The sequence below is a fragment of the Jaculus jaculus genome, chromosome 7, assembly GCF_020740685.1.
Source record: "Jaculus jaculus isolate mJacJac1 chromosome 7, mJacJac1.mat.Y.cur, whole genome shotgun sequence".
NCBI lineage: Eukaryota > Metazoa > Chordata > Mammalia > Rodentia > Dipodidae > Jaculus > Jaculus jaculus.
Genome location: NC_059108.1, coordinates 21,971,970 through 21,983,827, shown reverse-complemented (window position 1 = coordinate 21,983,827; position 11,858 = coordinate 21,971,970). Strand labels below are relative to the sequence as shown.

At 48.2% G+C, this 11,858-nt stretch overlaps 1 pseudogene; it reads right to left on the bottom strand.

Annotated features, from left to right (window-relative positions):
- Positions 1-9,877: 9,877 nt before the first annotated feature.
- Positions 9,878-10,028, bottom strand: LOC101595543 (annotated as a pseudogene).
- Positions 10,029-11,858: the final 1,830 nt, after the last annotated feature.

The following is an 11,858-nucleotide window of genomic DNA, read 5'->3' as shown; positions in this document are numbered from 1 at the left end:
GTATATCTACTCACCTATGTATAGGAGGTCACGTAAACGTGTCTTGGGGAAAAAGAGGTCATGAGTGAAAAGCAGTTTAAGGCACTCCATTCTAGTGGGCTCAGTGACAGTATTCTTCTCTGTTTCACTGCAAGGGTGAAGAATTCAGTAGACAGCGGTGTTAACTGTTGGAACACTTTTTGACCAGGAATGTACACCTGTTGCCCCACATTAGAGACAGATGCCTGGATAGAACACTTAGGAAAAAATATTCCTAGTTCACTCTGAGTGAAGAGTGGCATCTAGGTCAGCCATGAGAGAAGGTAAAGTAGTTTTGTGACATGTATAAAATAGCCATCCACTGGGCTAGAGAGATGGCTTAGCGGTTAAGCGCTTGCCTGTGAAGCCTAAGGACCCCGGTTCGAGGCTTGGTTCCCCAGGTCCCACGTTAGCCAGATGCACAAGGGGGCGCATGCGTCTGGAGTTCGTTTGCTGAGGCTGGAAGCCCTGGCGCGCCCATTCTCTCTCTCTCTCCCTCTATCTGTCTTTCTCTCTGTGTCTGTCACTCTCAAATAAATAAATAAATAAATAAAATTATTTAAAAAAAAAATAGCCATCCACTGGGCTGGAGAGATGGCTTAGCGGTTAAGACATTTGTCTGCAAAGCTAAAGGATCCTGGTTTGACTCTCCAGGACCCATTGTAAGACAGATGCACAAGGTGGTGCACGCATCTGAAGTTCATTTGCAGTGTCTGGAGGCCCTGGCATGCCCATTCTCTCTTTCTCAAAAAAAAAAAGTCATCCACTTAAACCATGTCCCAGGGACAAGGGAGGGCCAGGTGTGCCTCCAAATAGTGGGGCACAGAGGAAGCCGGCTGGTAAGGAGGGCTGTGAATGGTATTGTGCTGTGTGGATGATGTTGGCAGATGAGGCCCTGAGGACCAGGGGCCTGGGCTCTGCCTGTCAGAGCCAGCGGGATTGCACAGTGACCCTGTATCCTGCCTGGCTGGCTGAGGCTGCAGCCAGACTCTGAACAGAAATGAAAATATCCTTCTAAGGGTATTTCAGGTTTACAATCCAGTTGGCCTTGTAGGAGGAAAAGGATATTATCTGATGACAGACAGAGGCAGCCAATGTCTGTTACTCATAGAAACAACATATGCTGGGAATTCCCGGAGGTGTGTTTCAGCAAACCTGCATCCTAGTCCGTGACTTCTGGCTTAGGGAAACAATGGGGTGGCAAGGGCTGGGGGGGTGTGTTCGGAGCCGAGCACTCATTTCCAGTCACGGTGTGACTGGAGCTTGTAGGCCGCATCACCATTCCTCAAAAGCTTGGGAATTCCTTAGAAAACCCAGTCCTGGACAGCGATGTTTGCTTTTATTTGACTCACTTCACAAACAGCTATGGTGAGCTTCTCTGCACCAGCCATGTGTACTGAGAAGTGGGACATAAAGACGCCACGGAAGGTCTTTCCTGGGGGGCTGGGGGGGGCTGTCAGTGTCCTGAGGGTCTTTACAGAATTATGCTCAGAGAAGAATGACCTGGAGTGAAATGACAACAATTCATTAATTTTCTGGAGGTTGGCATTAGCTGAATTATGGAGAAGGAATTTCAGATGGGAAGTAAAATGGATGTTTGGAGTTAATTTGGGGCTCCAAGACCTTCTGTCTCATCACAAATCTGTTTCCGTTTTACTCCGCTTTTCAGCACAGGGCCCTTGCCTGGCTGCGGTGGGATCTGGAGGGTTGGAAGTACCAAGAGCATTCAGCAAAGGTCAGGAGTCTCTGTTACTAATCTTGTAACTATCCAGAGGACAAAGCCCTCCAGTGGCTTCCTTGCAAATTGGTCCCTGGCTGCCCGGTGGTGAGGCGGCCCTTAATCTGGGGTGGGGTGGGGGCGGGGGTAGGTCAAAGCACCAGCTGTTGGGAACATTGCCAAAGTCAGAGTAGATTTCAGGTGACCCCAAGAATTTAACCCAGTGCTGCTGCCGTTAGCGCCCCTCCTTCAAGGAAGCCAACTGGTCCAAAACAGTGAAAGGGGTTTCAGAGCTGTAATGTGAGCAAATTCTGAAACAAATAGCAATGAGCTGAGTGCTTTATCTTCCTCCAAAGCTGGAAATGCGAAGGCGACTCTGTGCCTTAAAAGCCTAATGGCTTGTAGGAAACGTGTAGAACATTCTTAGGTTATGAGGTACAAGCTCTTCTGCATGGTGGTCAGCAACAACGGCTGACAAGGCTCCACGTTCGGTGGGGGGGGGGGGGGAGAGAAAAGGCGCAAGTCTGTGAATAAAGGACCACAAATTCCACCGAAAGTTGTGGTTGATTATGGCAAGGCCTACTACATAGTGTTACCTGCAGGAATTTTGAAATTAAAGTAGCACAAGTGAGATAGTCATAATTTTCAACCTTCTCATTCCATGGGGATCGGGGGAGGGGGTTGTGAACACTCTTAAAGGACACCAGGCTTAATCAAGCACACGAGCCAACAGCTCGCAAATACGCCCAGGAGGATGGACGCCTCTTTCTTCGCCTGCTTTAAGTAATCGTTAGGTTGAATTATTAGTATGGTTAGAAGTTAGTGCTTATGGGACACAATTTGTTTCAGAAAAATGAGGATAATGATAGTTATTTCTTGACTCTCTGCAAATTCATTGTCATACTTGCCCGTCTCTCAGACATTCTCCCTAAAGAGAGCCTTGTGTGTGTCCTGTGCAGGAGACAGGGCTAGGAATGCAATGAGCTCTGGGTATCTGTGACCGCTGATGCTCAAGGGGGACAATGGTGGTGGTGGTGGTGGCGGTGAGGATGATGACGATGGTGATGGTGGTGGCGAGGGTGGCAGCTTGTGTTTTGCTTGCTAACTACGTTGCTTTGCTTTCTGCACTCATGAGCTCATTTGGCCCACATCTCCATGGCATTTTCTTGACGAAGAGGCTGAAACAACGAGACAGGATCACTCCCTACTCTACGCCTACACAGTATATACGTGGCTGAGCTGGGAAGGTGACCCAAGCGTTTCAGAGTCTAAAGTCCAAGATCTTAGTTGTTTTACTATACATAGTTCAAGATACTGATGAACTTTGGTGATGTCCTCCTCCTGACCTCACCACCACATGTGTCTTGGTTTCCAGAAACCAAAGGTATGTATCATTACTTTAAGGGATGCTACTCAGAGATTGCGGGGGACAAAAAAAAAAAAAATTGGAAACCTGGTCTTCTTTGGGTGAGGTATTTTCTGTCGGGTCCTGCAGAGTGCCCTAAAGACACAAGGGTGAAGGAGATAGACATTGAGGATACCTACCAAAGCAGAGATCCAGAGGCTTCTAAGACCTCATCACTGACGTAGAGTTAGAACAAATCCGACATGGCCCAGGGCATTTCGCGGAAGAGGGGGCGGAAAGATTGTCAGAGCCACACGTTGGGACATTACGCGCAGACACATTGCCTCTTACCCATAACTGAGTGCTGCTCCCACAATGCACTACCCTAATCCCCATGGGGATGACCAGCATCCCCAAAGATCAGGGTCCCTTTGGAGGGTGGCAGGGATGAGGGTCAGGATGGTACCAACATGTGCTGTTTACATGCTGAGTATGTTCAGAATTAATTAAAAAAGGAAGGAAAGAAGGAAGGAAGGAAAAGAATCATGAGTCCATTGTCATTACCATTTGCAGGTGGAGGCTATCATGAATCTGGATACACTTCATGCATCTAAACAAATCCAAGAGGCTGGAGAGATGCCTTAATGTTAAGGTACTTGCCTGCAAAACCTAACAACCTGGTTTCTCAGGACCCACATAAAGCTAGATGCACAGTGGTATGCATCTGGAGTTCGTTTGCAGCGGCTGGAGGCCCTGGCGTGCCCATTCTTTCTCTTTCTGTCTGTCTCTGCTTGCAAATAAATAAATAAAATAAATATTTCGTAAAAGAAATCTAAGTGTTTTATACAGAGAAATAGTGCTAACATTCTCCTCATGGATTTATTTCTAAAGCCAGTTTTACTTAATGTGGGGCACACTGTAAATACCCACCTGGCACACCAAGGAAATGGGCACATGTGGGGCAAGCCAGTATTCTGATGGGCAAGGAGTCCTAGGTGAAGATAGTATATAGTGAGACACTGATACTGCCTGCGCAGGCCTACGAGCCTATCCTGGGCTCTCACTCCTGCCAAAGCTGAAGGACATGGAAGAGAAAAGGACAAAGGCATGGCGCTGGTGCAGGGTACTCCCTGGCCAGTGGTGACAGACAACTTCTGGTCAAGCGGGGTGAGGGCCAGGCTGGCCTGAGTGTTTGGCAGCAGGGCCAAGGGCAAGGCAGGCAGGGTGCTCAGTTCCTAGGGTGTGAGGAGGGAGCTTTTCTGCATGAGAAAGCACCTGACTGAGTCCTGGAGGAATTAACCTGGGGTGGAACAGATAATCCATCCCAGGCTGAAGAGACCGCGCAGCCCAGGGCCCGAGGTAGGGACGTGGTTAAGTCCAGGTGGGCTCCTGCCTATGACTACCGGGTAATTAAGCTGAAGAGGTGGGCAGGGGCCAGATCAGAAGAGTCCAGAATGTGAGAATCAAGAACTTCATTAGCATTTGCCCTGTGGAGGCTCAGGTCTTGTTGGCTACAGAAAGGTCACAGGGATGCGGGCCGGTGGCAGCAGCAGGCGATACTCAGGATAGAGCTGAGTTTACACTGGAACATATGGTGAGCTGTGGCCACAGTCCACGTGAGGAGTAACAGGAACCTGGGTTAGAACAGAGATGTTGGGGTCAGTAGAGGGGCTAGGGAAGGCTTCCGGAAGAGGGCATCCAAGAAGGGAAATAGCTCAGGGTAGAGTTCCCCCACCCAGAAGCATCTGCCAAGAGGCCTGAGCTGTGCCGAACCTCAGATACCATTTCTAAAACCTTTCTTTCTTTTTACTTTTTTTTTGTTGTTGTTTTGTTTTTTGAGTCTCACTCCAGCCCAGGCTGACCTGGAATTCACTATGGAGTCTCAGGGTGGCCTCGAAGCTCACGGCGATCCTCCTACCTCTGCCTCCCGAGTGCTGGGATTAAAGGTGTGTGCCGCCACCCCAGCCAAAACCTTTCTTAAGTGAGTAGAGGCAGCAGAGATCTTTATTCAGAAAGATGAAAGAATAAATGTGAAAAATAATATAGGAATCTTTGAAAGAGGAATGTAGAAAAAAGTATACAAAATTGGCCGAGCTTTCTCTTGGGATCTAAATCAGAGGTTCTGTGGGCGTGGAGGAGCTGAGGATGGTGGCACAGGCTTGGAATCCCAGCACTCGGGAAACTGAAGCAGGACCAACATGAGTTTGAGAGCAGCTTGCGTGACAAAGTAAGCTCCTGTCTAGAAAAAGAAATCCCCAACAGAAGTTAAGTATCTGAGAGAGAGAGAGAGAGGGAGTGTGAGGGGGGGGGGGGGAGAAAGAGAAAGAGAGAGAGAGAGAGAGAGAGAGAGAGAGAGAGAGAGAGAGAACACACTATGATAAAGTGCTAGGGTTAAGTAGAATGGATGCGGGGCAGCATTCCCAATAGCTGGCCATTAGCACAGCTGACAGCTCCCGGCTGTATTATTCTTGTGGGTTTTCCTAGCTTAAACTCACTCACAATCTCTTCCTGGGGCCATCTGTACCCAGTGCCGGTCCACATGGGGTTCAAAGGTGCCTGTGCTTCTGACCATCCCCCAACCACCAGTCAGTCGAATGCAGGTTTCAAGTTCACTGAAGCCAACCAACTTCTCCCTGTGTCAAGCCGTACTTCCTTTCCCCCACTAGATCATGATGCTCAGCAGCCCTGAGGAGCTTCTTGGACTCAGGTCTATAGTTGATGCCTGCTTCTTGAGGCTTCCTTTCCGGAGCACTAAAGAGAAAGTGAGAATACTCAGAGGAGCAGCCACACCACAGTCTTCTTTTTGACGAAGGTCAGTGATAAGCATTTGTCTGGGAGAGATGAAAAAAAAAAAGGTGTTTCTGGGACTCTAAGGCCTAGAAAGTGGTCCAAACCAAGTCCCCGGAGAAAGAGCTTTGATGTTAGGAAGAGTTTGAAAACCTGTTCTCCTCGTTTACTGTCTCTGGAGTCTTAAGAAGGCACACCACCTGCCTGTAGGAACAATGGAGTCGTATTTACCTTACCATATGGACATTGGGGCAAACGAGATGGCTGTTCTTGCTGTAGCTTGGTGCACGGTACGGCCCTCGGTAGGGTTCAAGGAATGACCAGCAAGTAACACTGATGGTGGGTGTCATTCACAAAGGCGGTGCTAGCAGTTTCTGAGGTCTCAGAATTTAAGGAACGAGAGTTACAGGATAAGGGAAGTGTGTCATGATAGGACAAGGTGGTCAGTGCTTTCACGACCTCATTGAATAAATGGATTCCAGTCCCTGAAAGCCGATGTAAGCAACTGATTCACTTTAGCACGCCTTAAAACATCAGCTATGAATGAGATGTTGTATGTGTGCAGGGGAGCCAATAGATGGCCATGTTTTGGAGAACCCAAGTTTGTAAATTGAAGAACATTTATGCACACATGTATGCAAATAAATAAAAAAAAAAACAAAGCCATCATAACCATATGAAAAAGTGTCATATGTCATAGCCACACGAAAAAGTAACACTTAGCTGGGCGTGGTGGCATATGCCTTTAATCCCAGCACTCGGGAAGCAGAGGTAGGAGGATTGCCGTGAGTTCGGGGCCACCCTGGGACTACATAGTGAATTCCAGGTCAGCCTGGGCTAAATTGAGACCCTACCTCAAAAAAAACAAAACAAAACAAAATAACAACAACAACAAAGCAAAACTTGGGCTGGAGGATGGCTTAGCTGTTAAGGTGCTTCCCTGCAAAGCCTAAGGACCCAGGTTCTACTCCCCAGAACATAAGCCAGATGCACATGGTGGCATATGTGTCTGGAGTTTGTTTGCAGTGGCTGGAGGCCCTGGTGTGCCCATTCTCTCTCTCTCTCTCTAATAAATAGATAAAATATTTAAAAAAAAGGAAAAAGTAAACACTGGGGAAGTTCTCAAGACAGGAATCTTCTTACGCACATGGGGCTTATTGTGAGAGAAGGAGCATAAGACAGGGCAGAGCGTTCTGCATGGACTTGACCCTTTCTTGTCTGTGCTTCCAAGAGGAGCAGCCAGGAAGCAAACGCAAGATGACCCAGAGGAGCTTCCCCATTTCTCTTCCCGTGTCTGCCAGGGTGGTGCCCCTGGCCCACGGATCCTGTCCTATGTACCAGCTGTGGCTGTGCTGATCCTGAGCACGTTGGCTCATGGTGAGGGCAAAGAAGGCTGCTGGGTCAGCAGACCTCCCTCCTCGCAATGGGTATTGTGGATGTGGCAAGCCCAGGGTGGACGGGTGGACAGCTGTACCCTGGAAGGAGTTTATCATTTTGATTATCATTTGGCCAGACATAGTTTGCCAGATCCTAGGTGAGACACTCCCCCAAGGGGGTGGAGGAAGCGATGGAGGGAGAGAGGGAGGGAAGGAAGGAGGGAGACAAACAGGTGCTCAGTGGGAAGATGAGGGACTGTGCTTACATATTCATGTGTGGACCTTGTGACATCCGTTGTGACTGTTCAAAGGCTCCTTTGAGGGACCTATGGTGAAAAGGTAAATGAAACTCTTGCATGATGTTTACTTCAGACCAGCTAGGATAATACTCTGGAGAGACGGTTTGTTAGAGTTAAGACTCTAGCCGGGCTACCTGAGATCAAATCCAGGCTCTACCACTTACTGGCTGTTTGACTGTGGGTGAGTTGTACGACCTCTCCATGCCGTTGCTTTGCTACTACGAGCTGAAGAAACCCTTATCTCGCAGCACCGTTGGGAGAAGAGATGAGCATACGTAAACTAAGCACTCAGAGTATATGGCCCACAGGATGTGCTACATGTCAGTATAGAGTAAGGGGGAGTAGTCACATGAATAAGTAATGGTGTCAGGGGCTGGAGAGATGGCTTTGCTGTTAAGGCGCTTGCCTGCAAAGCCAAAGGACCATGGTTCGATTCCCCAGGAACCACGTAAGCCAGATGTACAAGGTGGCACATGCATCTGGAGTTCATGTGCATTGGCTGGAGGCCCTGCTGTGGCCATTCTCTTTCTCTCTCCCTCTTTGCCCCCCTCTCTCTTAAATAAATATTTTTAAAAAACATGAAAAGAAAAAAAAGAAATGGTGTCAGGCACTATCTCTATCCTCAGCTAAAACTTGCAGGACCAGCAAGTCTGGCAGGTTTTTAGCCAGAGGCGAGGTCACATGAGGCAAACAGTTTCTCCAGAGCTTTCTGGATCATTATCTACTGGCCACATGGTAGACCCCAGCCCTTCCTCTAGGCTATGTCTCTCTGTGGGGAGGGAGAATGGGAGATGCAGATAGTTTCTTTTTTCTTTTTCTTTTTTTTTAAATTTTATTTATTTATTTGAGAGCGACAGACACAGAGAGAAAGACAGATAGAGGGAGAGAGAGAGAATGGGCGCACCAGGGCTTCCAGCCTCTGCAAACGAACTCCAGACGCGTGCGCCCCCTTGTGCATCTGGCTAACGTGGGACCTGGGGAACCGAGCCTCGAACCGGGGTCCTTAGGCGTCACAGGCAAGCGCTTAACCGCTAAGCCATCTCTCCAGCCCACAGATAGTTTCTTATGATCATTCTACACCGCCCTCAGTTCCAAGTTCGGCCCCATGTGCACCCTGTGGTCCTGTCTTCATGCCTCTCTTCATGCCAGTTCTAGATTCCTAGGAAAGACAATCTGACGGGTCCACTGCCGTCCAGCCTGGGTGTCAGTTTTCACCAGCAGAAACAGCAAAAGAGAAAGGTGTAGGGAGCTGCAGAGATGGCTTAGCAGTTAAGGCATTTGCCCAAGAAGCCTAAGAACCCTAGGTTCGATGATTCTCCAGGTCCCACAGACGCCAGATGCACATGGTGGCGCACGCATGTGGAGTTCGTTTGCCGTGGCTAGAGGCCCTGGTGCGCCCATCCTCCCTCTCTCTGCCTCTAATAAATAAATAAAAATTAAACGTTAAAAATATATTTTAAAAAGGTGTAGGGTAGTCGATGCCACTTGGATGGTTATTATCCACAAAGGTGCACATGTCATTGATGCATCAGACCAAATACTGGTTCCTGAGGCGTGAGACCAGGGACTGGAGTTTGGGCTTGCTAGCCGGGCAGGGAAACCATCTAACCTGTTTAACCTTATCTGTACATGAGGGTGTTGAAACTACTTATATTTCTTCCCTTACATAACTAGGCTATATAGCTTGTGGGCTCCAGTAGAAAACGAAAATGCCATGGGAGAGAGACAGCGCAGCATTAAACCAAGTGTGACTACACAGGTCTTTTGCCCACAAAACCCTCCTTGCACAAGATTATAGCAGCGACTGAATGTCAAGCCCTTAGTAAAGCATTCTAGACCCTTCATGCGTGCATTTTGTTGTTTAATCTGAATCTTTTTCGGCGTTGGTATGTCTATTACAAATATAGACTAATGGTTCTGTGCCTCTGTGTCATTGCGTGTTCTGACTTTCACCAAACTCAGCTTCACAAGTACACTCTGCACAGAAGCAAACTGTGGACAGAAACGACGGCTGAGACAATACTCTTCCAGACGTAATCGCCTTAAGAATCCCACTGGCTAGAACGTGGAGTCAGACGTTATTTGCAATTATATCAACACTCACAGAGGCCAAATAGCACAGGAATAAGGGCACTCAACATCTTTTCATACTTCCCAGATTATTTATATTTTAGCTATGGCAGCCAGTTACCACAGTCCTACTTGTTCTTGCAAGTAGAATTTTTTTTGTCCATTCAATCAGTTCTTCCACCTTTCTGGGCCAATTCATTTAAGGACAGGGTAGAAACTGTAGCCACGTTCCTCACATCATGAATTTTCATGCAACGGCCCATCTTCATGTGCTGTCCAATTTCTTCAGGCTAAATGGAGTGACTCGCAGCAGGGCCCCGTCGGTGAGGGAGGTCCGTAGGGAGGAGAGCTGGTCCTTTCGCATCTTGCGTCTCCTCTGGGTCCAGCTTTGGAGCGAGGCCTTCGATCCGGAGCATCGTGGCTCAGCCTCACCGGCTCGCATCCAGGTGTCCTCTTCCTCCGCAGCGACCGCCACCTAACTATTTTATGTTTTAAGGCAGAAACTTGACTGGTGGCTATGGAGAGGTGACACTCAGCCCATGAGCCACCGGCCATGCTAGCCTGTTGTCCTGTGGCATCCATTTGAATTAGCCAATTCCTATGCTGTAGAAGTGGAGTGTTTTCTCTGATATCAGCCCTGCACGCAGCTCACCATTGCGCACGATGGGTGTTTCTGCAGCCTCTTTTTTGATTCTGGCCCTTGCCATTCTCTGTGGAGGACAGGCACCATGAAGGAGCCTTGCAGGCAGCTCTGGGATGTGGCTGCTGTCCCTGTCTGACTTACACTTCCTTGACAGAATGCTTCCTGTACCAGCCGCACCTCCCTCCCCTGGAGAAAGAGGGTGCCTCTTCATAGTTAACATGAAAGGGATCATTTCTACTCTGGGTTCTCTTCCCACTCAATCCCACCCCAAACTGACCATCAAGTACAGTTGTCCTGAGGTATCCATGGTGTTGCAGTCAGGTTCACACTGCTTTGTAGAAATCATCCAACCAAGAGCAGCTTGTGGGAAAAAGAGGTTTATTTTGGCTTGCAGACTCAAGGGGGAAGCTCCATGATGGCAGGGAAAATGATGGCATGAGCAAAGGGTGGACATCACTCCCTGGCCATCATAAGGTGGACAACAGCAACAGGGGAGTGTGTCAAACACTGGCTTGGGGAAACTGGCTATAACACCCATAAGCCCACCCCCAACAATACACTCCCTCCAGGAGGGCTTTAATTCCCAAATGTCCATCAGCTGGGAATCTAGCATTCAGAACACCTGTGTTTATGGAGGACCCCTGAATCAAACCACCACACATGGTTATAGGGAATCCGAGATACCAAAATCTGCAGATGGTCAAACCCCTTCTTGAAAAGTATTTGCAGCTGGGTGTGGTGGTGCACGCCTTTAAACTCAGCAGAGGTAGGAGGATCACAGTGAATTCTAGGCCATCCTGTGACTACATAGTGAATTCCAGGTCAGCCTACCTTGAAAAACGAAATAATAATAATACTAATAAATAAATGTATATGAATATCTCCAGGTAATTAGATAATACCTACTGTAATGCAAATGGTATGCAGTTTTTATGCTGTATTCTTTTAGATTTTTTGTTTGTTTGTTTGTTTTTTGAGGTAGGGTCTCACTCTGGTCCAGGCTGACTTGGAATTCACTATGTAGTCTCAGGGTGGCCTCGAACTCACGGAGATCCTCCTACCTCTGCCTCCTGAGTGCTGGGATTAAAGGTGTGTGCCACCATGCCCGGCTTAGAAATATTTTTTATTTTATTTGTGTGTGTGTGTGAGAGAGAGAGAGAGAGGGAGAGAGAGACAGAGAGAGAGAGAGAGAGAGAGAGAGAGAGAGAGAGAGAGAGAAAGAGGCAGATATATATAGAGAGAATGGGCACTGCAAAACCTCCAGCCACTGCAAACAAACTCCAGATGCATGTGCCACCTTGTGTATCTGGATTACGTGGGTCCTGGGGAATCGAACTTGGGTCCTTAGCCTCCTCAGGCAAGCATCTTAACCATCTCTCTAGCCCTATGCTATGTTCTTCAGGGAATAATGACAACAAAACTAAGGTCTATCCATGTTCAGTACAGAGCAGTTAGTACTGGGCGTTCTCCACGCTGGGTGGGCTGGCTCCGCCAGAGTGATCCCTGCAGACGTCGATAGCAGGCTGGCTGGGATCCTACGGCTTTACTCACTCGGTCCACAGTTGGTTTCTGTCTCTGTTGGAGAAATGGGTTTGAACTTCGT